The following is a 27,264-nucleotide window of genomic DNA, read 5'->3' as shown; positions in this document are numbered from 1 at the left end:
AGAAGGAAATGGCAACCCACTCCAGTATTCTTGCCTGGAGAATCCCAGGGATGACGGAGCCTGGTGGGCTGCCGTCTATGGGGTCGCACAGAGTCGGACACGACTGAAGCGACTTAGCAGCAGCAGCAGCAGCAGCAGCAGCAAGCATTAAAATCCAAAAACTAGGTGGTAGAAAGATAATTTTCTGTATACTCTGGAGATTGTATAATTAGGTAAATTATTTTGGAGAGCAATTTGTCAGTACCAAGTAATGTTTACCCAGTTCAGTTTTACTTCATCCTGCTAAGGAAGTTCTTGTCCATGTGTTTGAAGAGATGTGCAAAGAAATGTTCATGGCATCATTTCTGGCAGTGTGAAAAAACTGGGGGAAATGTTTTATAATAGATTTATATAAATTTCAGTGTGCTAATTGTTGGAATATTATTACACAGTCACTGAAGTTAGTGAACTGATTTATATATGTATATCAGCATAGATATCAAATTATAGCATTGTATAAAACAAGATCAAGATGCATACTTGCCTTGATGATAGATAGGTAGATCTGTATGCATGAATATGAGCCTGTATGCTTATCTCGTATGATGTTTCTAAATATATTTATATAAAAATAAGTAAAATAATATTAACTATTATTGTTAAATATATATGTTTTGTAAATTAACAAAAACATATTTATCATAGTCATTTTTTCTGCATCCAAAAAGCCAGAATCTAGGGCTGCTGATGGGCTTCCATTGTGTCTAGAATGGTAAAGATTCTGCTTGCAGAGCAGGAGATCCATGTTTGATCCTTTGGTGGGGAATAGCCTTTGGAGAAGGAAATAGAAATCTATTCCAGTAATCTTGCCTAAAGAATTCCATGGACAGAGAAGCCAGGCAGACTACAGTCCAACACAGTCTCAAAGAGTTGGACATGACTGAGAGACTACACTTTCACTTTTTATTTCAGGTCTGATTATAAAATTGATTAATGGAAACAGAGAACAAGTTCAACTCAGTTCAGTCACTCAGTCAAGTCCGACTCTTTGCGACCCCATGGATTGCAGCATGCTAGGCTTTCTGGTCCATCGAGTTGGTGATGCCATCCAACCATCTCATCCTCTGTCATCCTCTTCTCCTCCTGCCTTCAATCTTTCCTTGTATCAGGGTCTTTTCCAATGAGTCAGTTCTTCCCATCACATGGCCAAAGTATTGGAGCTTTGGCTTCAGCATCAGTCCTTCCAGTGAATACTCAGGACTGAGTTCCTTTAGGATTGACTGGTTGGATCTCCTTGCAGTCCAGTTCAGTTCAGTCACTCAGTCGTGTCCGAATCTTTGCGACCCCATGAATTGCAGCACGCGAGGCCTCTCTGTCCATCACCAACTCCCGGAGTCCACCCAAACCCATGTCCATCGAGTCGGTGATGCCATCCAACCATCTCATCCTCTCTCGTCCCCTTCTCCTCCTGCCCCCAATCCTACCCAGTATTAGGGTCTTTTCCAATGAGTCAACCCTTCGCATGAGGTGGCCAAAGTATTGGAGCTTCAGCTTCAACATCAGACCTTCCAATGAACACCCAGGATTGATCTCTTTTAGGATGGATTGATTGGATCTCCTTGCAGTCCAAGGGATTCTCAAGAGTCTTCTCCAACACCACAGTTCAAAAGCATCAATTCTGCGGCGCTCAGCTTTCTTCACCGTCCAACTCTCACATCCATACATGACCACTGGAAAAAACATAGCCTTGACTCTCAAAAGTCTTCTGAAACACCACAGTTCAAAAGCATCAATTCTTCGGCACTCTGCTTTCTTTATGATCCAACTCTCATATGCATACATAACTACTGGAAAAGCCATAGTTTTGACTATACAGACCTTTGTTGACAAAGTAATGTCTCTGCTTTTCAGTATGCTGTCTAGGTTGGTCACAGCTTTTCTTCCAAGGAGCAAGAGGCTTTTTTTTTTTAAATTCATGGCTGTGGTCAGCATCTGCAGTGGTTTTGGAGTCAAAGAAAATAAATCCTGTCACTGTTTCCATTTCTTCCCCATCTGTTTGCCATGAAATTATGGGACCAGATGCCATGTTTTTCTTTCTCAGAATTTTGAGTTTTGTTTTTTTTTTTTAGAATTTTGAGGTTTAAGCCAACTTTTTCACTCTCCTCTTTCACTTTCATCAATAGCCTCTTTAGTTCTTCTTTGCTTTCTGACATAAGGGTTGTGTCACCTGCCTTTGTGAAGTTATTGATATTTCTCCTGGCAATCTTGATTCCAGCTTGTGCTTCATCCAGCCTAGCATTTCATATGATGTGCTCTGCATACAAGTTAAATTAGCAGAGTGACAATCTACAGCCTTGGTCCTGATTTGGAACCAGTCCTTTGTTCTATGTCCAGTTCTAACGGTTGCTTCTTGACCTGCATACAAATTTCTCAGGAGGCAGGTAAGGTGGTCTGGTTTTTCATTTCTTTAAGAATCTTCCACAGTTTGTTGTGATCCACACAGTCAAAGGCTTTGGCATAGTCAATAAAGTAGAATTAGATGTTTTGCTGAAATTCTCTTGCTTTTTCTGTGATCCAGTGAATGATGGCAATTTGATCTCTGATTCCTCTTCCTTTTCTAATCTAGCTTGAACATCTGGAAATTCTTGGTTAATGTACCATTGAGGCCTAGCTTGAGAATTTTGAGCATTACTTTGCTAGTGTGTGAGATGAGTGCAATTGTGCAATAGTTTTGAACACTGTTTGCCTTGCCTTTCTTTGGGATTGGAATGAAAACTGATATTTTACAGTCCCATGGCCACTGATGAGTTTTCCAAATTTGCTGGCATATTGAGTGCAACACTTTACTGGCATCATCCTTTAGGATTTGAAATAGCTTAGCTGGAATTTCAACCTCCACTAGCTTTGTTCCTAGTGATGCTTCCTAAGACCCACTTGACTTTGGATTCCAGAATGTCCGGCTGTAGGTAAATGGTCACACCATCGTGGTAATCTCAGTCATTAAGATCTTTTTGTATAGTTCTTCTGTGTATCTTTGCCACCTCTTCTTATTTTCTTCTACTTCTATTAGGTCCATACCATTTCTTTCCTTTATTGTGCCTATCTTTTCATGAAATAGTCCCTTGGTATCTCTAATTTTCTTGAAGAGATCTCTATTTTTTCCCATTCTATTGTTTTCCTCTATTTCTTTGCACTGATCACTGAGGAAAGCCTTCTTATCTCTCCTTGCTATTCTTTGATATTCTGCAGTCATATGGATATAGTTTTCCTTTTCTCCTTTGCCTCTTACTTCTCTTTTTTTTTCTCAGCTATTTGTAAAGTTTCCTCAGCAAACCATTTTGTGTTTTTGCATATGCTATTTCTTGGGGATATTCTTGATCCCTGCCTCCTGTAAAATGTCACGAACCTACATCCATAGTTTTTCAAGCACTCTATCAAATCCAATCCCTTGAATCTATTTGTCACTTCCACAACATAACTGTGAAAGAAAGTGAAAATTAAAGTTGCTCAGTCATGTCTGACTCTTTGGAACTCTATGAACTATACAGTCCATGAAACTCTCTAGGCCTGAATAATGGAGTGGGTAGTCTTCCTCTTCTCTAGGGGATCTTTCCAACCTAGGGATCAAACCCAGATCTCCCACATTGCAGGTGGATTCTTTACCAGCTGAGTCACAAGGGAAGTCCATATAATTTAAGGGATTTGGTTTTAGGTCATACATGAGTGGTTAGTGGTTTCCCCTACTTTCTTCAATTTAAGTTTCAATTTTTGATAAGGAGTTCATAAACCCAACCACAGTGAGATCTTGGTCTTGTTTCTGCTGACAGTATAGAGCTTCTCCATCTTCGGCTGTAAAGAATATAATCAGTCTGATTTCAATATTGACCATCTGGTGTTGTCCATGTGTAGAGTTGTCTCTTGTGTTGTTGAAAGAGGATGTTTACTATGACCAGTTCATTCTCTTGGCAAAACCCTGCTAGCCTTTGTCTTGCTTCATTTTGTACTCCAAGGCCAAATTTTCCTGTTACTCCAGGTATCTGTTGACTTCCTACTCTTACATTCCAGTCCCTTAAGATGAAAAAGACATCTTTGTTTGATGTTAGTTCTAGAAGTTCTCTAGGTCATCATAGAAGTGCTCAACTTCAGCTTCTTCGGCATTAGTGGTTGGGGCATAGACTTGGAGTACTGTGGTATTGAATGGTTTGCCTTGGAAAAGAACAGAGGTCATTCTGTTATTTTTGAGATTGCACCCAAGTACTGCATTATAGTCTTTTGTTGAATATGAGGGATACTCCTTTTCCTCTAGGGGATTCTTGCCTATGGTAGTAGATATAATGGTCATCTGAATTAAATCCTCCCGTTCTGGTCCATTTTAGTTCACTGATTCCTAAAATGTCAATGCTCATTCTTGCCATCTCCTGTTTGACCACTTCCAACTTACCTTGATTCATGGACCTAACATTTCAGTTTTCTATGCAGTACTATTTTTTTACAGCATCAGACTTTACTTCCTTAACCAGTCACATCCACAACGGCATTGTTTCTGTTTTGGCTCCATCTCTGCCTTCTTTCTGGAGTTATTTCTCCACTCTTCTCCAGTACCATGTTGGACACCTACTGACCTGGGGAGTTCATCTTTCATTGTCATATCTGTTTAACTTTTCCTACTGTTCATTGGGTTTTCAAGGCATGAATACTGAAGTGGTTTGCCATTCCCTTCTCCAGTAGACCACATTTTGATAGAACTCTCCAACTTTACCTGTCCATCTTGGGTGGTCCTACAGGGCATGGTTCCTAGTTTCATTAGTAGACAAGGCTGTGGTCCATGTAATCAGTTTGATTAGTTTTCCATGATTGTGGCTTTCATTCTTTTTGCCCTCTGATAGATAAGAATAAGAGGCTTGTTGGAATCTTCCTGATGGGAGAGACTGACTGTGGGGGAATTTGGGTCTTGTTCAGATGGCTGGAGCCATGCTCAGTAAATCTTTAATCCGGTCTTCTGTTGATGGGGGGGCTGTGTTTCCTCCCTGTTGTTTGGCCTGAGGCCAAACTATGGTAGGGTTAATGGAGGTAATGTAGACCTCCTTCAAAAGGACTGTTGTTTTCAGTGCTCCTGACCCTGCAGCAGACCACTGTGGACCCACACCTCTTCCAGAGACTCCTGGACACTCACAGGCAAGTCTGGCTCAATCTCTTGTGTGGACACTGCTAAGCCTCATTTTAATATGATTATCAAAAGTTTCATTCTTTATTATGATATTGACTCATGAAAGTCAGTCCAAGAAACAGTTATTAAAAGGAGATATTTTATGGAAAGATGAGTCATGAGTTATCTGAAAGTGAGTGATATACACAGACACAGTGGTTAGTTTTGAAATATAAAAGTACATTATCAAACTATGGGAGGCAGCTAGTTTGACACCCATAATCCTCTGATTCTGGCCTGTCAGGGACAAGAATGCTTAAAAGGACATCAGACTGTTGCAGGAATGGGGAGCCTTTCCAGGGTCCAAAAGTGGGCTCTTGTCTAACACTCGAGAATGATTTGTCTGAGGAGACACATGTGCTGACAAAGAAAGAGATTTTATTGTGAAGGGGCGCCCAGGCAGAGAGCAGTAGGGTAAGGGAACCCAGGAGAACTGCTCTGCCACATGGCTCACAGTCTTATCGTGATGGGGTTTGTTTCTGGGTTGTCTTTAGCCAATCATTCTGACTCAGAGTCCTTCCTGATGGTGCAAGCCTTGTTCAGCCAAGATGGATGCCAGTGAGAAGGATTCTAGGAGGTGTTTGGACATGTAGTGTCACTTTTTGACCCTTCCTGAACTCTCCCTGTTGGTGGTGGCTTTTTAGTTCCATGTTCCTTACCAGGACCTCCTGTTGTAAAACAACTCATGCAAATGGTTACTATGGGTTCTGGCCAGGGTGGGCAATTTCAGTCAGTGTGTTTCCCCTCACAAGAAGTTTTGGTCTGATTTGGTTAAGACCATTTGCTTCTTTTGCAGTCATCAATACATGTTCCATGGACAGGCTTTATAAACAATAAAAAGTTACTGTCCTTATAAACAGTAATTTTAAAGGTTTGAGATAATCCCCACAAAAAGTCTTCCTATCCATAAAGCATCAAGTACTCCAAACTTAGTTATCATTACCAATGCTATATATAAAAATATTTTATTATGTCTCTATAAATAAAAGTTTAAAAGAAGTGTCAGAAAGAGTGGTATTTTAAAAATAACATGCTAAATAATAACAATAGAGATCAGATAATATTTAGAGTCCTCCCAACTACACTGTTCCAGGCTAAGCACAGACATCATGGTTTCATTATCTTCCAAAGGAATTCTCTCTCTCTAGACTGGAAAAGGGCTTCCCTGATAGCTCAGTTGGTAAAGAATCCGCCTGCAACGCAGATTCGAATTCCTGGAATTCCTGCAATGCAGAATCGAATCCGCCCGGTTTGATTCCTGGGTTGGGAAGAACCCCTGGAGAAGGGAAAAGCTACCCACTCCAGTATTTTGGCCTGGAGAATTCCATGGACTGTGCAGTCCATGGGGTCGCAAAGAGTCGGACATGACTGAGCGACTTTCACTTTCAGACTAGAAAAGGAAGGGTCACATGTTTGCTGAACAAGATTTCCTTGCAAAAAACATGGTTTGTATTCCTGAAATTTGTTAAATCATAAGAAGAAAGTCTTATATAAGACTAAAGAAAAAAATCAATAAGAGTAGTATGCATTTTAAAAATAGAGGAAATAAAATTTCTAGAGGGTATTGACTTTCAAAAGAAGCCATATTGATAAATAATATTTAGTCTAGTACATGATCCTTCTTGGGCTTCCCTTATAGCTCAGTTGGTAAAGAATCCACCTGCAATGCAGGAGACCACGGTTCAATTCTTGGGTCGAAAAGATCCACTACAGAAGGGATAGGCTACCCACTCCAGTGTTCTTGGGAGTCCCTTGAGGCTCAGATGGTAAGGAATCTGCCCACACTGAGGGAGACCTGGGTTTGATCCCTGGGTTGGGAAGATCCCCTGGAGAAGGGAAAGGATGCCCGCTCACTGTGGCCTGGAGAATTCCATGAACTGTTTAGTCCATGGAGGCGCAAAGAGTTGGACACGACAGAGTGACTTTTACTTTCACTTTTTATAGTCCTACTTATGAAGAATGTTTTTTTCTTATCCAAGATGCAGACTCCTTTACAAGTTATGTGATAAGCAAGCTCTTATTATCTTGAAGCTAAATATACTTTGAATTTTCATTCTTTTTTTTATTTGTTTTTAAGTTTTAATGAGATATTTGTGTAATTACATAGCTTTTTAACTGAATTTTCCAGTACATTATAAGATCCTTGATCCCATCATTGGGTCAGTGCTTTTTCCATCTCCTATCAAAGATGCCTTTCTAGATAGAATTGACTTGTACGAGGATGAAAGCATAATTATTGTTACTTTCTTTGGTTTGAAAAGACTGATGTAAAACTTTATACATTTTTTCCCTGATACTGATACTGAACTTTCAATTCTAGTGAATAAATAGTAAAAGCATATTATCTCAAATCTGCAAGTTGGCAAACCCATTATTGAGGAATTGTCCTAACGACTGGTAACACTGCCAACTGAGACATTTGTGGCTAAGGATTGTGCAAACAATTGCTATTATAAAGGAATTGCTTCTAGTCTTTCCTTCCCTGCTCTCAGAATCACACTTACATTACATTGACTAGACAGGAATGATCAAAAGCAACAGTGTACTAGTCAGTGTAAAACAGTAGCATAAATATAGGTGATATTCTAATAAATATATTCATTAACTCGATACATAATCCATCTAAATGATTTTAGAAATACATTTTTCATTAGTTTATTCCATTTAGTGTAAAACTGTAGTATGCTTTGGGGTGTAGGTGCTTTGAGGGATTTAACTTTGTCTTTGTTAAGTATAAACGGAGCCTATTCTTCCCTCTTTCTATTAGCTTCATTAACTTAAAGATGTCCTTCTCTTAACTGTTATTCTTTCAAAAAAATATTCTTTGCATTCATCATCTCTCTCACATTTACAATATGTTATTTTTCCTTCTCTGTATAGCAGATTTAGGTCACAATAAGTGAGAAAGCAACAGGAAGCATTTTGTTTAATAATACACACTTTTTACGTGTATAAAAGCATTCGACATCAGGTAATCTATTATTTGTGGAGCTCCAGGAGGCCAGGAGGGCAAAGTATTGTCTCTATCTTAGATATGAAGAAGCTGAGGTAGATCACATGATGTTGTATCTTAACACATTTGTGCAGAAGTCAGGCAGGCAGTGATCAAATTATCGGCAAAACAGTTGAGCATGATAGTTCAAGCTGTTTCAATATAATGACCAACAAATTTGTATCCACAGATTGAATATTTTCAGTAGCAATATTCCTAATTCAGCCCCAAATGGCTGCTACTGAAACCCAAAGTGCATGCAAAAGGGTAGAGGACAGAGTGTACAATGATTCAGATAGCTAGATTAATAGGAAAACAGATGCAGGAAGTTACCAGGTTGATGTGAAGGCAGGAGGCCAGTTGGCCTGATAGGATTGTTAATGATTGCACATAAAGAAGAGTGAGTTAATTATGAACTAACCTTTCTTTGTTATTGAAGGTAGCCCCCAACTTTTTCCGGTTAAATTTTTAAGAGGGTACTGTCAAGGTAAGACTTGGACATGAGGGTCACAAAATTCTTCCACTTCTCAGTTTTTAAAATGATTTCCTGGTTTCCCATGTGAGATTGTTCAATGCAGGAACAGAGGCTCAAGATCTCTTTTCTTTGGTTATATGCCTGAGTCTCTGTCCCAGATGTTCTGATGTAATTGGTCTGTTTTAACCTGATCTTATGATGTTGGGGAAGAAGAAATTTTTTCCTACCTTTTGAGGTTCTTCTAGCTGGTCTAAAAATTAAATTGACTTGAGACATATCAACAAGAGAAAATCAAGCACGAGTTTAATAATATGTGTACATGGGTTAGACCTAGAAAAACTGAGTAACCCATCAAATGGCTAAAACCTCACCTTAAATATCATACTTAGCTGAAGTCAAGACAATGTAGTGAATTGAAATTTCAAAGGGTAGGAGAGAAGTTCACATGGAAAGACAAAATTTTGCTGGGTTATACAGAGACGGTGGAAAACAGAAAGGACTCTGATTTCTAATTACTCCCATCACAACTATATCATATTTCTTGAAGAAATCTCTGGTTTTAGCTCTATTCCGGGAATAGGCCCTTTAGATTCTTTAGGCAGCTGTTTTGTTTTTGTTTCTTAAAAACAAATAGCTTAGCTTAATTTTCATGACAAAGAGGCACATTTTGGGATGGCAAATTTTCTTTCCATACCATGATTTTAAATTTTTGTTTATTTAGTTCGGAGAAGGCAATGGCACCCCACTCCAGTACTCTTGCCTGGAAAATCTCATGAACAGAGGAGCCTGGTAGGCTGCAGTCCATGGGGTCGCTAAGAGTCGGACACGACTAAGCGACTTCACTTTCACTTTTCACTTTTATGCACTGGAGAAGGAAATGGCAACCCACTCCAGTATTCTTGCCTGGAAAATCCCAGGGACAGTGGAGCCTGGTGGGCTGCCATCTATGGGGTCGCACAGAGTCGGACACGACTGAAGCGACTTAGCAGCAGCAGTTGAGATTTAATTATTATACCATAAAATTCAGCATTTTAAAGAGCACAATTCACTTTTTATTATATTTACAAAGTATGCCACCATTGCCACTAAGTCCAGAACATTTTCATCACTACAAAAAGAAATTCCAAAATCATTAGCTGCTATGTCTTATTCTTCCTTCCCCCAGATCTTAGCAACCGCTGGTCAACTTTCTGTCTCTATGGATTTGCTTGTTTAGGATAATTCACATAATTTGTATCGGATTTGTTTATGGTTTTTATGCAGTCCTTGACATTTGGGTTTTCCACCTGTGTTCTTGCCTGGAGAATCCCAGGGATGGGGGAGCCTGTTGGGCTGCCGTCTATGGGGTCACGCAGAGTCGGACACAACTGAAGCGACTTAGCAGCAGTAGCAGTGACATTTGGGAGAGATCCACCTACATCCAACATTCCAGCTGGAGGGCAATACTGATAAGAAATAGATCATCTCCCCAGTCATCCCACCAACCCTGAATCCCCAGTAATCTTGCTAACTAACCCTGGGTTTCAATGTCCCAGGAATAAGAGTGGACCAGTAAAAAAGTTTTTGTTATTTCTCTATGTGTCCCCATTTTGCCATCATTCTGCTGAATTTTTTAGCATCTTTAAAAAAAAAATTATTGAGGAGTAGTTGATGTACAACATTATATAATTTTCAGATGTACAACACAGTGATTCACAGTTTTTAAAGGTTGTGTTTCATTTGCAGGTATAAAATATTGGCTGTATTCCCTGAGTTGTATACTGTGTCAGTTTATTTAGTTTACATATGGCAGGTGTATCTTTTTTAGTTCCTTATCCCTAATGTGTCATTTCTCCTTTTCCTTTCTTAGCAATGACTAGTTTTGTTATCTTTATGTGTGAGTTTTTTCTTGTCATGTTCACTAGTTTTAATTTTTGTTAGATTCCACATATATGCAGCAGCATACAGTATTGGTCTTTCTCTGCCTGACTTATTATTTCACTAATACTCTCACCCAGGCCCTTCAAGTTTATACATGTTGTTGCAAATGGCAAGATTTCATTCATTTTTATAACTGAGCAGTATTCTATTGTGTATATATATATATAGTGCATCTTCTTTACTCATTCATCTGTTAATAGACACATATCATACCTTGCTTCTATATATTGGGAATTGTAAATAGTTCTATGAACATTAGGGTACAAGTATCTTTTTGCATTACTGTTTTCATGTTTTTCAGATACTCAGGAGTGGATTTTCTGGGTCACGTGGTAATTCTATTTTTACTTTTTTGAGAAACCTCCATGCTGTTTTCATAGTGGCTGTACCAATTTACATTCCCACCAATAGTACACGAGAGTTCCCTTTTCTCAACATCTTCCCCAGGATTTGTTATTTGTGGTCTTTTTGATGTAGCCATTCTCAAAAGTGTAAGGTTATATTTCATTGTGATTTTAAGTTGCATTTTTTTGATCTGCTTAATTTTTGATCACCAAGGCATGATGATAGGTATCTGTAACAGATACCTATCTGTTACATTCTATACAGACTATTCAGGCTTTATGAAATAAAGGTTAGAAATAAATAAAACACTTACAGAAACTTGATTTCCTCACTGTTCAATTTCATTGGTTTGAGACATGGTAAATCTAATTACAAACTAATCTTATTAATACTAATGACATAGTGATTAACAAGAGAAATGCATCTGTGGTCAAATTGCCTCTTTTAAATTTTCCAAGGAACTGCACCATTAATAGACAGGAGGCAACAGTCTCTGGGATAAAAAGTTTGCCTGCACCTGGTACTATCTTGATTACTACTTTCTTGGTACCTAACAGAAGGAAAATAACCAAAAATTTCAGAGGTATACAGTTTCTCAATACTTAGCCAGTTTGAGGCAGAGGTGAAAGATGTGATCATGACATGTGTCAGAAACCACAGTAGGATCCTAATATCATAGACAGCAGCTAAGAGATGATATGAGAGCAAGATGGCTATGAGTTTGTTTTGGCAAGAAATCAAGTGGAGAGTTTGTAAATCAGAAAAGGCAGATCCTAGCCTGGGTAAGTAAAAATCTACAGACAAAATGCTTACTGATTATACAGACAAAGACTACTGGTGTCTGGGCTGTCCTATGGCCAGGAATATTCAGGGACTGTAAAATATCTAATCTAGCCTCATGCTTGTTAATTGGCATCAGTTAAAAAATGGAATAATGTTAAATGATCCATATATTACATTTTTATATTCATTTAAAACATACAAATATATATTTATCTTTCAATCTTTGATGGCAAGCCAACACACCCATTTTTAAAAATAAGTCTGCCAAATGGAGATATATTTTTGACAAAACATCCATAATGCATAGGACATACTTTGAAGTTTTTATATCTTTAAAGTGGAGCAAGAATTTAAGATTCTTATAAAATTTATGAGTGGAGAATTATAGATTTTTAATGCCAAATTTTGAAACCACCTTGCCCATCCTTATTTCAATGATAATATGATATTGATAAATCCAATTCGATGATAAACCCAATATGTTACTTGAGAAGAGCAGAAAAATAGTTCCAGAAGGAATGACGAGGCTGAACCAAAGCAGAAACAATGCCTAGTTGTGGCTGTATCTGATGGTAGAAGTAAAGTTTGATGCTGTAAAGAACAATATTGCATAGGAATCTGGAATGTTAGATCCTTGAATCAAGGTAAATCGGAAGGGGTCAAACAGGAGATGGCAAGAATGAACATCAGCATTTTAGGAATCAGTGAACTAAAATGGACCTGATTGGGCGAATTTGATTCAGATGATATTATACCTACTACTGTGGGCAAGAATCCCTTAGAAGAAAAGGAGTAGCCCTCATATACAACAAAAGAGTCCAAAATGCAGTACTTGGGCATAATCTCAGAAAAGACAGAATGATCTCTGTTCATTTCCAAGGAAGAATATTTAGTACCACAGTAATCCAAGTCTATGTCCCAACTACTAATGTTGAAGAAGGTCAAGTTGATCTGTCTATGAAGATTTACAAGACTTTCTAGAAATAACACCAAAAAAAATGATATACTTTAAATAATAGTGCACTGGAATGCAAAAGTAGAAAGTCAAGAGATAACTGGAGTAGCAGGCAAGTTTGGCCTTGGAGTACAAAATGAAGCAGAGCAAGGCTAACAGAGGTGTCAAGAGAATGCACTGGACGTAGCAATCACCCTCTTCCAGCAACACAAGAGACGACTCTACATGTGGACATCACCAGATGGTCAATACTGAAATTAGATTGATTATATTCCCCACATTCTATACAGTAGCAAACAAAAAGACCAGGAGCTGACTGTGGTTCAGATTATGAACTCCTTATTGCAAAATTCAGACTTAAATTGAAGAAAATAGGAAAAACCACAAGATCATTCAGGAATGACCAAAATCAAATCCCTTATGATTGTACAATGGAAGTTATAATTAGTTTCAAGGGATTAGACCTGATGATAGAGTGCCTGAGGAACTATTGTAAGAGGTTCATAAGATTTTACCAGAGGCAGTGATCAAAATCATCCCTAAGAAGAAGAAATGAAAAAGGGCAAAATGGTTGTTTGAGTAGGTTTTACAAATAGCTGAGAAAAGAAGAGAAGCAAAAAGCAACTGAAAAAAGAAAGGTATATCCTTCTGAATGCAGAGTTCTAGAGAACAGGAAGGAGAGATAAGAAAACTTTCTTCAGTGATCAATGCAAAGAAATAGAGGAAAACAATAGAATGGGAAAGCCTAGAGATCTCTTTAAAAAAAATTAAAGATGTCAAGGGAACATTTTATGCAAAGATGGGCATAATAAAGGACAGAAAGCGTATGAATCTAACAGAAGCAGAAAAGATTAAGAAGAGATGGCAAGAGTACACAGAAGAACTATACAAAAAAGATCATCATGACCCAGATATCCATGATGGTGTGATCACTCACCTAAAGCCAGAAATCCTGGAATGTGTAGTCAAGTAGGTCTTCTGAAGCATCACTATGAACAAAGCTAGTGGAGGTGATGGCGTTCCAGTTGAGCTATTTCAAATCCTGAAAGATGATTATGCGAAAGTGCTACACTCAATATGCCAGCAAATTTGGAAAACTCAGAAGTGGCCATAGGAAAGGAAAAGATAAGTTATCATTCCAATCTCAGAAAAAGACAAGGCCAAAGAACGTTCCAACTACCACACAATTGCACTCATCTCATATGCTAGCAAAATAATGTTCAAAAATCTCCAAGTCAGGCTTCAACAGTATGTGAGCCATGAACTTCCATACATTCAAGCTGGATTTAGAAAAGGCAGAAAAACCAGAGATCAAATTTCCAACATCTGTTGGATCGTTGAAAAAGCAAGAAAGTCCCAGAGAAACACCTGCTTCTGCTTTACTTACTGTGCCAAAGCCTTTGACTGCATGGATCACAACAAACTATGGAAGATTCTTCAAGAGATGGGAATACCAGCCCACCTTATCTGCCTCCTGAGAAATCTGTATGCAGATCAAGAAGCAACAGTTAGAACCAGACATGGAACAACAGACTGGTTCCAAATCAGGAAAAAATTATGTCAAGGCTGTATATTGTCACCCTGCTTATCTAACTTATGCAGAATACATAATGCGAAATGCCAGGCTGGATGAAGCACAAGCTGGAATCAAGATTGCCGGGAGAAATATCAGTAATTTCAGATATGCAAATGACACCAACATTATGGCAGAAAGCAAAGGAGAACTAAAGAGCCTCTTGATGACAGTGAAAGAGAAGAGTGAAAAAGTTAAGTTAAAACTCAACATTCAGAAAACTAAGGTCATGGCATCTGGTCCCATCACTTCATGGCAAATAGATGGGGAAACAGTGGAAACAATTAGAGACTTTATTTTTTTGGACTCCAAAAATCACTGCAGATGGTGACTGCCGCCATGAAATTAAAAGACACTTGCTCCTTGGAAGAAAAGTTATGACCAATATAGACAGCATATTAAAAAGCAGAGACATTACTTTGCCAACAAAAGTCCATCTCTAGTCAAAGCTATGGTTTTTCCACTAGTCATGTAAAGATGTGAAAGTTTGACTGTAAAGAAAACTGAGGGCCAAAGAGTCGATGCTTTTGAACTGTGGTGTTGGAGAAGACTCTTGAGAGTCCCTTGGACTGCAAGAAGATCAAACCAGTCAATCCTAAAGGAAGTCAGTCCTGAATACTCATTGGAAAGACCTTTGCTAAAACTGAAACTCCAATAACTTGGCCACCTGATGCGGAGAACTGATTCATTGGGAAAGACCCTGATGCTTGGAAAGATTGAAGGCTGGAGAAGAAGGGGACGACAGAGGTTGAGATGGTTGGATGCCATCACCAACCGATGGACATGAGTTTGAGCAAGCTCCAGGAATGGTGATGGACTGCGAAGCCTGGTGTGCTGCAGTCCATGGGGTTGAAAAGGGTCGGACACGACTGAGCATCTGAACTGAACTGAACCAAAAGCCTTTGACTGTGTGGATCACAGCAATCTGTGGAAAATTATTATAGATGGGGATACCAGATCACCTTACTTGCTTTCTGTGAAATCTGTATTCAAGTCAAGAAGCAACACTTTGAACAGGACATGGAAAAATGGACTGATATCAAATTGGGAAAGAAGTGCCTCAAGGCTATATACTGTCACCTTGCTTACTTAACCTATATGCAGAGTATATCATGGGAAATGCTTGGCTGGATGAAGCATAAACTGGAGTCAAGAAGGCCGGGAGAAATATCAATAACCTCAGATATGCAGATGACACCACCCTTATGGCAGAAAGTGAAGAAGAGCTAAAAAGGCTCTTGATGAAAGTGAAAGAGGAGAGTGAAAAAGCTGGCTTAAAACTCAACATTCAAAAAATGAAGATCATGGCATCTGGTCACATCACTTCATGGCAAACAGAAGGGGAAACAATGGAAACAGTGACAGACTTTCAAAATCATTGCAGATGGTGACTGCAGTTATGAAATTAAAAAACACTTGCTCTGTGGAAGAAAATCTATGACCAACCTAAATAGCATAAAAAGCAGAGACATTACCGACAAAGGTTTGTAGTCAAAGTTATGGTTTTTCCAGTAGTCATGTATGGATGTGAGAGTTGGACAGTAAAGAAATCTGAGCACTGAAGAATTGATATTTTTGAACTGTGGTGTTGGAGAAGACTCTTGAGAGTCCTTTGGACGGCTAGGAAATCAACCAGTCAATCCTAAAAGAAATTAGTCCTGAATATTCACTGGAAGAACTAATGCTAAAACTGAAGCTCCAGTAGTTTGGCCACCTGGTGTAAAGAAATGACTCATTGGAAAAGACCCTGATGCTGGAAAGACTGATGACAGGAGGAGAAGTGGGTGGCAGAGGATGAGATGGTTGGAATGACATCACTGAGTCAATGGAAAGAGTTTGAGCAAGCTCCGGGAGTTGGTGATGGACAGGTAAGCCTGACATGCTGTAGGCTATGTTGTTGCAAAGAGTCAGACGTGACTGAGTGACTGAACTGAACGCAACTGAAACATCTATGATCTAGCTTTATCAATTCAGGACATGATTCTGGCTGTGAACCTGCTCTCTTTGCTGCTGGATTGATCATTGTTGATTCTCTTAATGCCAATGTGGTAATATAAACTTGCATATGAATCTTTGGCTATGTTTTTAAATTTTTATACAGTTTTCTTTCAGTTTTTTTATTTAATAGTTTCTGTCTGTATGTTAAGACCTTAAGATAAAGCTTTATTTCTAGAGTTAAAGTATCTCCTTAAAATATGTCTTACTTCTAGAAGAACTAGGAGATATCTGCATAATAATATTTGAGAGGCACTTAAAAAGAATATATATTCTAAGACTACAGTAACTCCTATGGAACCTTCCTGGGGCAAGGCCTTACCCTACATTCTCTTCTTTAACTCTTTTCTGTAGTACCTAGGTAACAGTATCTGATGCATATTCCAGAGCTGTTTTACAGATGTGAAAACCTCTCACCAAATGGAAGATGTTACTTACTCAATGACCATACCACATAGCCCCAGACCTCCTTGGACCTAATTTCTAGGACCTAACTCCTAGTTTTAACTCCTGTGATGCTTCCCTGTTACCTCATCATCATCCAATCAGAGAATTGGGCATGAGCTGGTCACATACCCAAGAACCTGGCTTTTAAAATGCTTTGCTGAAACCCTTCAGGCAGTTTAGGGTTTTTTAGAGCATTAGCCACCTGTCCCCTTGCATGACCCTGAAATAAATCTTTCTCTGCTTCAAACTCTGATATTTCAGTTTGTTTGGAATCGCTGCCCTTTGGGCACAGAATCTTGCACTAACAGTAATAGGAGACCTGTATGAGAGTCCAGTGTTGGGTAGGCGACAATGAGAAAAAAAGACACTGAAGTGATTATTAGAAAGGCAGTAACATTCTCTAGACTTACTTCTTGTCTCATTTGCTAAAGGACTTGCTTTTTAACTGCAGAGTTGGCTAAGAGTTAAACTAAATAGCAGATTAGAAGTACAGCTCATATTGCTCCAGAATATCTTAATCCAAGCAGCTGCCAGGTGTTGAAGGCAATGTCTTGGTGTAGGAAATTTCAGTGAGTAGATATATTAGTATATCAAAAAATACAATCTAGAGTACTTGTAGAATTATTTTTAATATTTCTAATAATAATGAGGATATTAAATACATTTGTAATTAAATTGAATTTACTATATTTATTTTGTTAGCCTCGCTTAAATATACTTAAAATTATTTCTCAAAAACTTTATTATATTTTTGATTTAGAATACACACACACACACACACATATATATATATACATACACTGATAGACATTTTTGTATTTTAGCCAGGGCAAAAAATAACTTAGGTATAAGAGATAACTCATTGCCACAATTCACATACTTCTACCATATTCCTTATCACAATTAGTGCAATTTTTAATTCCATGTATTCTTCCACTGTTCCTAACCTCAAGCATTTTGAGAACAGAGATTCAGTTTTGATCTGTTATGGGTTTTCTTGACTTAGGATAGTATTTGGTACACACTAAAGGATTCCATTAGAGAAGTGAGAAAAGAAAGAGCTCGAATGGGCCTGTAGATGGATTCTAGTCACTGAAAGCTCAATAGCTTGTTGCATGGTCTTACGAAAAGTGAAGTCTCTCAGTCGTGTCCGACTCTTTGCGACCCTGTGGACTGTAGCCTGCCAGGCTCCTCTGTCCATGGGATTTTCCAAGCAAGAGTACTGGATTGGGATACCACTTCCTTCTCCAGTGCATGGCCTTAGATAGAGTTATTTAACCTCCATGAGCTTTAAGTGTTTCATTTATAAAATAAGTAATATAGCTTCTTCATGGTATAGGCTTGAAACCAATAGATGGAAACTAGAGAAGAAAGGGCTTTGCAGGTGACACTAGTGGTAAAGGACCTGCCTGTCAATGCAGGAGACATAAGACACGCAGCTTCAGTCCCTGGGTTTGGAAGATCCCCTGGAGGAGGGCATGGCGCTGCAGTCTGGTATTCTAGCATGGAGGATCCCATGGACAGAGAATCCTGGCAGGCTGTACAGTCCATAGAGTGGCACAGAGTCGGACATGACTAAAGTGACTATGCACACACACACACATGCACAGAGAAGAAAATTTCAGCTCGTTGTCATGAAACTTTTTAATAATTACTGATCTTAAAATTTCTACTTATCTGCTTCCAGAAGCACAGGTCCTGATCAACTGAAATGTTCAAACACTTTTAAAAATATGAAGCACTAGAAGAATGGTTAGAGTAAAATCTTTTTCAACCAGAGATTTGGTGATGGCCAGCCTTTCTCCCATGGGATTATTGTGTTACTGCAAAGCTATGTGTATAGCACAGTGAAACATATTGGGACTTGGCCCAAGTATTAATATTGTCTCCAAGAGGACAGTCACTTCATTTTCGTATAAAACTTTACTCAAATTCTAGGAGTTAGTAGTAATAATACTTTTCCTGCCTACTTCCTGGATTTGCTGAAAGGATAATAAAATTTCAACAAATGCTGAATAGTAGTAGCAGCAAAAGAAAACAAGACAATATTATTTTAAGTATTTTAGTGGTGTTCTCTCCTATCCCCTACAGGGAAACAAGTTTGTTTGTTTGTTTTTTAATCAACTGTATAGACTACCTGTCGTATGTGAGATTTTACTAATGATTTGGAAGGCAACAAGTCACCATCTTCTAAGCCTGATATATTCCCGATTATGTTTGGTTGCTATTGAAACTAGTTTAGAAAAGTATTTAATAGTATACAGATGTAATAATTCTATTTCATTGTATGTTTGTAAGTTTCTTATTTCCAGGACAAAAAGTCTCACAGTTATAAAGTGTATGAACAGAGAAAGGGGGGTCATGGTCCAGATGAAAGAACACCACACATCTTATAAACAGTGGGATTCCATGGGCAAAGAAAAACAGAAACCTCAAGGCTGACAGGAAACTACACATTTTGGGGTGATGAATGTCCTGCAGGAAGACAAAGAAAGGTGGGGAAAAGCAGGACTCTCCAGTGCCTAAATGTAATCTTTTGCTCATTTTGCTCTTGTTACAATAAAATTAGCCTTGCATATAGAAAGTTCCTATCATACCATAACCCTAACACCATGAAACTTCTGATCAAAGCCAAATAAAGGAAAAAAATCTTTCCCCCTCCCTGGAAGGTGGTGCTGGAAAGAAAATCAGAAAATGTGACCCCCCCCCCGTATGCCTCCCCCCTCAAGGAAAATTCTGCTTCTTCTGGTATGCTCCAGATAACTGGCTTGCCAAAGAAACTCAAGATAGGTATTCACCTGAAACAGCCTGACCTCATCTTGAGAGTGTGTTTGCTGTGCTGTGCTGATTCGCTTCAGTCGTGTCTGACTCTGTGTGACCCTATGGACTGTAGCCCACGAGACTCCTCTGTCTGTGGGGATTCTCCAGGAAAGAATACCAGAGAAAATTCCAGTTTGTGTTCATCTAGCTTAGCATATCTCATTAAGTTATGTCAAACATTTAAATCCAGCCATGCCTAGGCCAATAAAAAGCCAAGAAAAATTGTCTCAACTTGTTAAGACCATCAAACAGGTATATCTAACACAATACCTAACCTTAGTGGCCAACCCCTTGGGACCCTGATGGTCTCTGGTTTATTGATGGAATTAGTTACATACATGACAATGTCTGCTAAGCAGGTTCTGCTATAGTGGATTTACATGAGATCAGGGAGGTTGATGTCCTGCCTCCCCAGACTTTAGCACAAAAAGCTGGATTTATAGCCTAGCTCAAGTTCTAAGGCTAGGAAAATACAATAGTATCAATATCTATAGAGATCCTAAGTTTGCATTTCTGGTGTAACATACACATGCTGTCATTTGGAAACATAGGGAACTCCTACCCCAAAGGAATTCTCAATTCAGCACTGCCAAGAGAAATTAGAGCTCCTGGAGGCAGTACAAGACTCTAGGGAGGAGGCGTTATTCACTGCAAGGGAAAACAGAAGAGAAGTTCAGATACAGTAAAAGGAAATAACCTGGTTAAGACAGCAAAGAGTATAGCTCATAAAACCCCTTTAACTTAGGTGCCCTTTCTTCCCAATGTGCAAACCTCCAGCCCACCTTCATTACCCTAGTATACAATGAAGTAAAGTGGGCTAGAACTAGGGGATATCAAAGGGGCCCCAATGGATGGTGGGTTAAGAAACAACAGCAGGGCTCCCTAGAGCATTACAATAGAAAATTTTAAAATCACTCCATGACTTTTCTTATCTAGGGGGAATGCTTTGACTAGCTTAGTTGAAAACATTTCTTTCTGGCATAAACCTTTTTCAGATTATCTTAGAAATCACAAATGCCTGTTATGCTATGTTATGCTACCGTAAAAATCTGGGAAAAACTTGGGCTCTCATCTCTCCTCCAGCCCATCCAAAGAACAGGAACTTATCTGAGAGAAGACTGACAAGTAACCTTTACCTAGATACCATTCTCCCAGGAATATAAATACCTCCTGGTTTTTATTGACACTTTGACTAGGTGGGTGAAACCCTTTCCAACAAGGACTGAGGGAGCTCAGGAATAAAGATATTATTAAAAGAAATAATTCCTATGTTAGGATTTCCATGATCTTTACAAAGTGATAATGGTTCTTTTTTTGTGTGTCTAAAATAACACAACAAATCTCTACTGCCCTGGCATTTGCTACCACCTACATACTTCCTGGAGGACTCAATCATCAGAAAAAGTGGAAAGAGAAAACCAAAATTTAAAAAGAATTCTGGATAAGCTTTGTCAAGAGATATGAGAACCTTGGACAAATCCCTTACCCATAGCCCTCCTGAGACTCAAGGTTGCACCTAAAAAGAAACTGTGGGTCAACACCTTTGAAATAATATATGGTGGACCCTTTCTATCCTCTGATATTTTGGTGGACACAAAAATCAGTGAACTTATTAAGTACCTAATTATTTGTGACAAATCAAAAAGGTGACTTCATAATGTGGAAATCAGGTTTTCCTGGTCCCCAGGCAGGAAATGGGCCCCATTGAGTTTCAATTGGAAGATGTAGTCTTTCTAAAAAACATGGAGTGAAGGGTCTGCCTCTGATCAATTGCCTCCCAAGTGGAAGGAGCCTTATCTAGTACATCTTAGCACTCCAACTACAGTAGAGTTACAGGGAATCACTCAGTAGATGGGTGCACTTTTCTAGAATTAAATCTACTCCTCCTCCTGAGTCTTCACAGGACATGGAGGACCTTGGACAACCAGAAGAGTCCAGGTGGATGGTGAGGCTCTTCAGGACCAGAAGCTCCTATTCAGAAAGGACAAATAAATCTCACGGATCCAAGGCTGAATGCCCATGGCCACTATTTTCCTTTTCACTTTCCAATACCCTCTCCACCCACAAAATTACTAATATGCCCCGGTGGATTTGGACAGTGTTCTACTCTCCTTCTTGCTCTCAAAATTTTGTATGACAGTCATTTTATCTCCACATGTATACCTAAGAGGAAATCCTTCTGTCCCTGCTGGGCTTGATAAGACATGCTTCAGATCTAAAAAGACACCCCACAGCCTCTATTCTTTCTCTTCTTCTTCCAGAAGATATTAGGGACCATATCCCCACTCTTACTTGTTCTCATTTTATTGATCTAATCTCTTTGTTCCCAGAAATTTACATGGTAAGATAAGATAGTCAATAACTCCCAGATTATTGCTAAAAGGGAAAATCTCTCTCTCTTTCGGTTGGGCTTACCAACCTGAACCCACCACCCCTGGAGATATAAGTACCACCCTCAAAACCTACCCAGTCAACAATCACACTGTATTCTCAGCTTGTAGCCAATCTTCCTTTAACTACTGTGACAAGATTTTTCTTTGTTACATGGGAAAGGCCACTTTCACTGTTACCACATCACACCTCCCTTTTCAAGATAAGTCTCACAAAAACATTCTTAATCTGCAGTCAAACCCTAGAATGCATTGCTTGTCACAACAATACCCACAGGGGAAATATAAACCCTTTTTCAGCATTTCAGGCTCTCTCTGACAGAAATCTAAGCCTGCCCCTAGATAATCAAGTCTATAAACTGGAGCCATATAGTGGGCCAGCCTTTTTATACTTCGTTCTTCACCACTAACAATACATATGCATGTCATGACAGTTTACAAACTAATGTCAGCAGAACTCCTTGTGCTAGCTATTATATTAACACACACTTATCATGACTCTCCCTGAATACAGACTACTCCCCAACTCCATATGCTGCAAAAAAGGGGTCATATTCAAAATACCAATGAAATCCCTCTGCAAATGTCTCCCTGAATTTTTCTGCCAACAGTATAACCAAACCACTCACACTGTCTTACCAGGACCCCTTGGATTATTCTGGCTATGTGGTGCCTCAGACAATGTCCTCACAATAACTAAAGCCATTGCTGCCTCACATCTAGACAACACACTTCATTATGAGGACTGCACCTTGGGAACTGTGGCTCCAGCCAAAATAACTATCCTCAGCATAGCTCACGTAAGATGAAAAAGGACTTTCAGTTTAGTGATTACAGCTAGGAAATTAAAAGACGCTTACTCCTTGGAAGGAAAGTTATGACCAACCTAGACAGCATATTAAAAAGCAGAGACGTTACTTTGCCAACAAAGATCTGTCTAGGCAAGGCTATGGTTTTTCCAGTGGTCATGTATGGATGTGAGAGTTGAACTATAAAGAAAGCTGAGCGCTGAAGAATTGATGCTTTTGAACTGTGGTGGAGAAGACTCTTGAGAGTCCCTTGGACTGCAAGAAGATCCAACCAGTCCATCCTAAAGGAGATCAATCCTGGGTGTTCATTGGAAGGACTGATGTTGAAGCTGAAACTCCGATATTTTGGCCACCTGATGCGAAGAGCTGACTCATTTGAAAAGACCCTGATGCTGGGAAAGATTGAGGGCAGGAGGAGAAGGGGACAACAGAGGATGAAATGGTTGGATGGCATCACCGACTCAATGGACATGGGTTTGGGTAGACTCCAGGAGTTGGTGATGGACAGGGAGGCCTGGCGTGCTGCAGTCCGTGGGATTGCAAAGAGTCAGACACGCCTGAGCAGCTGAACTGAACTGAAGTTTGGTGAGCAAGAATTTCGTGCTAGCTTCAACTGTCCTCATTGGAGAGGATTTGCCTACCATGAGGCAACTTTGAGGGATCAAATGTCCTCCTTGGATATCACACAAAAGAAAAACAGAGATGCTCTTACAATCTTTCAAAACTCCCTAGATTCCCCAACAAGAGTGCTTTGTGACAATTGCTGAGCCCTAGACTACTTCCTATCTAGCCAAGGAGGGGTTTGTGCTCTTATAATAAAACTTGCTGCACAAATATTAATGCCACAGAAGTAGAAGTACATGTTAAAGAAATCTACAAAAATGGTTTCTTGGCTCCACAGGTATAATTAAGGCAAGTGAGAATGAACTGAGACCATTAAGGGGTGATTCCCAGGATACCCTTGGCTTCTCTCATTTCTAGGTCCTATAGCCACTCTATTTCTCAAACTTCTCTTAGGTCCTCACATTTTTAACTACCCAGCTAAATTTCTGTCTTCTGGAATAAAAAAAAATTCCAAGTTCAAATGATGCTACACCAGGGATTTCAACCCATCCCACTTGAAGAAAGGTAATATGAACACATCCTGGCCAAGGCTGCTACCTCCTTCTACTCCCTACTCTCCATCTCTGCACTATAAGAAAAAAAAAAAAAGATAAATAAACTAATTTAAAATAACAACAACAACCAAAAAAACCTCAAGACTCCTTTCTATGAGAGACGGCAAGGAGATCTGGACCCACAGGTAGGAACAATGCCTATGCTCAGTTTGAGACAGTTACAGAAGATAAACTATTGACCCTTTTCTTGTAAGATTATAAGTGTCTAAACTCCTTCGGGGTAGTGGATGTTATATCAGGCAAGTAGGTAGATATAAGCAGATAAAGAGGGTGAAGGCAGTTGGCAGTAAATCATGCATCTTGTAAACAGTGGGGTTCTGTGGGCAGACAAAGAAAAGCAGGAACCTCCAGACTGACAGAAAACCACAGATTTTGGGGTGATAATTGTCCAAGAGGCAGAAAAAGAAAGGTGGAAAAAGGCAGGAATCTTGAGTCTGAGTGTAACCTATTGTTCATTATGCTCTCATTACAGTAAAATTAGCCTTGCAGATAAGAAGCATCTATCATGCACCAATGCCATGACACTTTATTTATTTATTTTTTTAGTTTTATTTATTTATTTGGCAGTACTGGGTCTTTGTTGCTGCATCAGCTTTCTCTAGTTGTGGTAAGTGGGAACTACTTTCTAGCTGTGATGCACGGACTTCTGATTTCAGTGGCTTCTCTCATCGCAGAGCACAGTCTCTAGAGCATTCAGGCTTTGGTAGTTGTGGCATGTGGGCTAAGAAGTTGTCGTTCCTGGGCTCAAGGGCACAGGCTCATTAGTAGTGGCACACGGGCTTAGTTGTCCTGAGACAAGTGGGATCTACCTGGATCAGGGATCAAACTTGTGTCTCCTGGATTGGCAGGTGGATTCTTGACCACTGAGGCACCAGAAAAGCCCCCATGAAACTTCTGATAAAAGCTAAATAAATACAAAACTCCTTCCTCCTCTCAGGAAGGAGTTCTGGGATGAAAATTAGGGAAAACGACCCCTAAATCCCTCCTTCCCCACTGATTATTCAACCTCTTCATTTGAATGCTCCACATAATAGGCTTGCCAAAGAAACTCAGGGCAGCTATTCACTGAAAATGGTCACTCATCTCAACAGTGGGAAAAAGTGAAAGTGTTAGTCGCTCAGTTGTGTCTGACTCTTTGGGACCCCATGGATTGGGGCCTGCCAGGCTCCTCTGTCCATGGGATTTCTCAGGCAAGAATACTGGAGTGGGTTGCTATTTCCTTCTCTAGGGAATCTTCCTGACCCAGGGACTGAACCTGGGTCTCCCACGTTGAAGGCAGATTCTCCACCACTTGAGCCTTGGATTCTTTCTGTGACAAGACAAGAACATTTCACCAGGAACAAAAGCACTTGAATGAATATATACAGATTTCTCTCAACATTCACTCACAAATGAGTAGTATTCTTCATCTCTAGCCATATCAAACTGATAAATACTCCTTTAAAAGCTATATCAATCAACTATCACCATATGATGCTGTAGAAGAACCACCTCAAAATAAAGGGCTTACAGTAACTAGTGTTCATGATTTTTCTAGTTTGCAAGTCTATGAGGTTGTTGGAGCATATCTGCTTCAGGCTGTGAGTGGTCTGGACTTTGCTTCAATCTTTGAGTTGTGTTTAGGTCTGCTTCACATAATTTCTCATGCTTCTGGGACCAAGGGCTACCTGTCTCATGCTTTTCTCTTTGAGAACTAGCAGAAGCACTCTAAGTTCCCCTTAAGATCTTGGCCCAGAGCTAGTAGGTTGAGGACTTCCCTGGTGGTACAGAGGATGAGAATCCGTATGCCAATTCAGGAGACATGGGTCTGAGCCCTTGGTCTGGGAAGATTCTACATGCTGCTGAGCAACTAAAGCCTGTGCACCATAATTATTGAGCCCCCACACTAGAGCCCATGAGCCGCAACTACTGAGCCTGTGTGCTGCACCACTAAAGCCTCTGTGCTTAAACCCTGTGCTCTGCAACAAGAGAAGCTGCTGCAAAGAGAAGCCTATGAACCTCAGCAAAGAGTAGCCCATGCTCACTGCAACTAGAGAAAGACCAAATGCAGCAATGAAGACCCAGTGCAACTAATAAGCAAACAATTTTTTAAAAAATCTAATGCTATTTTTTTTAAAAAAAGAAGAACTAGCAGATTCACTCATCTGACTACATTTCGTTGAACTAAGCAGTGACATGACCGAGTCTATACCAATGGGGAGGAGAAATATCACAGTTATTCATGATTGTTGTTGATGTTGTTCAGTTGCTAAGTGATGTTGGACTCTTTGCTAGCCCATATACTACAGCACGCCAGGCTTCCCAGTCCTTCGCCATCTCCCAGAGTTTGTTCAAACTTATGCCCAATGAGTCAGTGATGCCATCCAACCATCTCATCCTCTGTCATCCCCTTCTCCTGCTCTCAATCTTTCCCAGCATCAGGGTCTTTTCCAATGGGGCAGCTCTTCGCACCAGGTGCCCAAAGTATTGGAGCACACACAGAGCATTAAAACTTCTAAACAAATTCAGCAAAGTTGAGCAATTCAAAATAAGCACAAAAAATCAGTTGCATGTCTATCACTAACAATGTGCAACGTGAAAAGGAAAGTAAGAAGATTATTACATTTAATATAGCATTGAAAGCAAATACTTCAGAACAACCAGATATATAATAAAAGTTTTGGATTATAACTCATGGAATAAAATAAGCATCCCTGAGTCCATGCTGATATAAATAAATAATTGAATACAAAGGTTGCAAGGAGATAACTTTGTATACCGAAAAATATATAGGATTTTACTTTGTTTGCTAGTTATTAACTTACACAAGTTTATTGAATATTCTGGAGTATAAACAGTTACCAGATTTATAATTTAAAAGTCTTTTTTCCTATTTTAAGTGACCTTTTTTCCTTATTAGTAATGGCTTTTGATACAGGATTTTTTTTTTTTTTTAGCAAGCCCAAGTTATTTTTTCTATTGTTTTTCATGATTTTGGCATCATAACTAAGGAACAAACACCAAATTAAAAATTATGAGTATTTTACCCTATGTTTTCTCCTAAGAGTTTTACAATCTGGTGTTTAGGTCACTGACCCATTTACAGCTGATACTTTTAAAAGTTTTTTGGTAACAGTATATATTAATTTATTTGCATACAATTCTCTTATTATCATTTTTGTTCCTGTAAGGTTGGTAGTGATGTTCCTACTTTAATTTCAGATTTTAGTTATTTGATTAGACAATTTTTTAAAAATCAACCTGCTAGAGATTTCTAAATTTTGTTTATCATTTTGAAAATCAACTCTTTGAATCATTTTCTCTATTGTGCTTGATTCTTTTTTTTTTACCTCTCTTCTAATTATTTATTATTTCTGATTATTTCCTTCTTTCTATCCATTTGAGTTTAGGCTTTTCT

This window comes from Giraffa tippelskirchi, chromosome 14, assembly GCF_054371585.1.
Source record: "Giraffa tippelskirchi isolate mGirTip1 chromosome 14, T2T-mGirTip1v1.2.pri, whole genome shotgun sequence".
NCBI classification, from domain to species: Eukaryota; Metazoa; Chordata; class Mammalia; order Artiodactyla; family Giraffidae; genus Giraffa; species Giraffa tippelskirchi.
This window is presented reverse-complemented; position numbering follows the sequence as displayed.